We start from the raw sequence: 3,183 nt of genomic DNA on the forward strand, positions 1-3,183 counted from the left end.
TCAATAGTTACAAGCAGCTTGGTGTCATTTAACCAAATATATCTGCAGGTAATTGTTAACTTCCGGTAGTTAATATAACATTTTATGCAAGCACGGGTACAGTCTGTCAATAAACTCGTGAGAGAGCAGGCGAGTCCCCACTCCGCCTACCTACATACGTCACAAGGTGCTACTACAGGCTGTTTCACAACGCTGTACCAATCTTTCCGAGGTGCAAGCTTTAAACTTGTGGGGAAGCCGCAGATACGTCCGGCGGAGCGTTTATTTTTAGGTAAATGAGTTAACGTTTTACGGAATACAGACGATTGTAATTTCATGAAACACAGTATTATAAATTACATTAATGTAGGAACAGAAGTCATAAGTTAGGATGCAAATATCTTCTACAAATATAGAACAAAATGCGTGTTCGTCTGAATGTGTTTTCGCCTACTCCCTTCTCCTAAGCCGATGGTTATATTCCGATAGGATGTTCAACTCAGTATCGTGCAAATATTCTGTAGAATGTAAGGAATATTCCTTCGTTATGATTCCGTTAACAGGTAAACATTTTCCTTGATGGTCTGCCTTAAATCATTGCAATTTTTACTATACGAGGAGTCTTCAGAAAGTAGCGATGAAATGGTAACTTCACGTGTTATTTTAGGTCCGATTCGTACGACTTTGCTGTCGTCTTGCTGTTAAATCTGTCGGATATAAAGTTGAAACTAGGGCTCAATCTTCCCAGTGGAATCGTTCTGGATCAAAAAGATGGAAAAAAGCTTCACACGTGCCGTCAAATGTGAAGGTTATATTCACAGTGTTCTTCTGTTTGAATAGTATAACCCACCATACTTCTCGCCACAAGGTAAAACGGTCCATCTACGTTTCCTCAATGCAGAAGTACTTTATGCCTTGCTCTCTCGATTTCCTTTCTTGCATCAGCTATTTACATCGGCAGTCAATTACGTCAATTCTCTCGAATCTTTTTTTTTATGCGAAGGTCTTCCATCGTTTGTCGAATTACCATAGTTGTGAACCTGTCTATAACAATGAGTTTGTTCCAAGAAATCGTAGAGCTCCTTCTTTGCGTTTCCAGCAAATCATGCGGTTTGCAGAATCGTTCTGAAAAACAATTCCTACGAATTATTTTTTTTATTTTTTTGTAAAATCTCTTAAAGCAGTTCAAATAATACAAAGTTCATTAACATTTTAAATCTCTGTTCTTCATGTCTACATATTTTTTTCTCAACATGGTCACCATGGCGACGAACACATTTCTTCCAACGATATAACAATTTGTTGATACTGTCACTGTAGAATGTTTGATTTTATTGAAGAAACCTCCGCTTGCACCACTTCGTCACTATAAAGTTAACTCTTCGAAGGCGTTCTTCAGGTTCTGAAAGCACACGAAAATCGAATGGGGCCAAATCGGGACTGTATGGGGGGTGATCGATGACAGTGAACCCATGACGTCAGATTGTTGTAGATGTCGCAGCGCTCGTGTGTGGTCTGGCATTCTCATGTCGAAGGAGAGGACGCTCGATGTGTGGTCCAAGTCTTCCAATTTAAAACTCGATTGCAGCAACGTCTTTCTCACGCACCGACATACATGCATTACACACCGCCATGTTCCACGCTGCAGTTCGGAATTCTGTAGCGGCAGACGACTGCAGATATGTAGGCACGAAGGGTAAAGGTGTAGAATGCTAATAACGTTTGTTTAATTAAAAAATCTTTAACAGTTATGGTGCTGGTCAAGTGAGCTGGCTAAAATATGTGCCTTTTTGGAAGTTATAACTCGTGTGTACACATATGTGGTCGGAACTTCAAAACTTTTCTTTTATTGGACTTTCTACTTTATTTGTTCTATCATTCCCCAGATGATACGTCAGATTAATAACATCATCGCAGAAAAAAATGAAAAGGAGTTCTGATATTCAAATACAGACCACAGTAAGCAAACAAGTGATATTTGTGCTTAATTTTCCATTACAGCCCACTCAGATTTAAAGTAACACACGGTGCGCAAGAACAAAGCAAACTTTAGCGTTTATATTGGGTTAAAGAGTGGCACAAACTGAGACATGGGGAGTTCCACAGTCCAACATTGAACTCACTGGACTCATACGCTTAGATTGATTTCCTGATTTACCTGCAGGAAGATCCTTCACAACAACACAGCCTGTGAAAATAATACGATAGACATATACCCTACTGGCCATTAAAATTGCTACACCAAGAAGAAATGCAGATGATAAACGGGTATTCATTGGACAAATATATTATACTGGAACTGACATGTGATTACATTTTTACGCAATTTGGGTGCATAGATCCTGAGAAATCAGTTCTCAGAACAACCATCTCTGGCCGTAATAACGGCCTTGATATGCCTGGGCGTTGAGTCAAACAGAGCTTTGATGGCGTGTACAGGTACAGCTGCCCATGCAGCTTCAACACGACGGCACAGTTCATCAAGAGCAGTGACTGGCGTATTGTGACGAGCCAGTTGCTCGTCCACCATTGACTAGACGTTTTCAGTTGGTGAGAGATCTGGAGAATGTGCTGGCCAGGGCAGCAGTCAAACATTTTCTGTATTCAGAAAGGCCCGTACAGGACCTGCAACATATGGTCTTGCATTATCCTGCTGAAATGTAGGGTTTCGCGGGGATCGAATGAAGAGTAGAGCCACGAGTCGTAACACATCTGAAATGTAACGTCCACTGTTGAAAGTGCCGTCAATGCGAACAGGAGCTGACCGAGATGTGTAACCAATGGCACCCCATACCATCATGCCGGGTGATACGCTAGTACGGCGATGACGAATACACGCTTCCAATGTGCGTTCATCGCGATGTCGCCAAACACGGATGAGACCATCATGATGCTGTACACTGAACCTGGATTCATCCGAAAAAATGACGTTTTGCCATTCGTGCACCCAGGTTCGTCGTTGAGTACACCATCGCAGGCGCTCCTGTCTGTGATGCAGCGTCAAGGGTTAACACGAGCCATGTTCTCCGAGCCGATAGTCGGTGCTGCTACAAACGTCATCGAACTGTTCGGGCAGATGGTTGTTGTCTTGCAAACGTCCCCATCTGTTGACAAGGATCGAGACGTGGCTGCACGATCCGTTACAGCCATGCGGATAAGATGCCTGTCATCTCGACTGCTAGTGATACGAGACCGTTGGTATCC

The sequence above is a fragment of the Schistocerca gregaria genome, chromosome 1 (assembly GCF_023897955.1).
Source record: "Schistocerca gregaria isolate iqSchGreg1 chromosome 1, iqSchGreg1.2, whole genome shotgun sequence".
Classification (NCBI taxonomy): domain Eukaryota; kingdom Metazoa; phylum Arthropoda; class Insecta; order Orthoptera; family Acrididae; genus Schistocerca; species Schistocerca gregaria.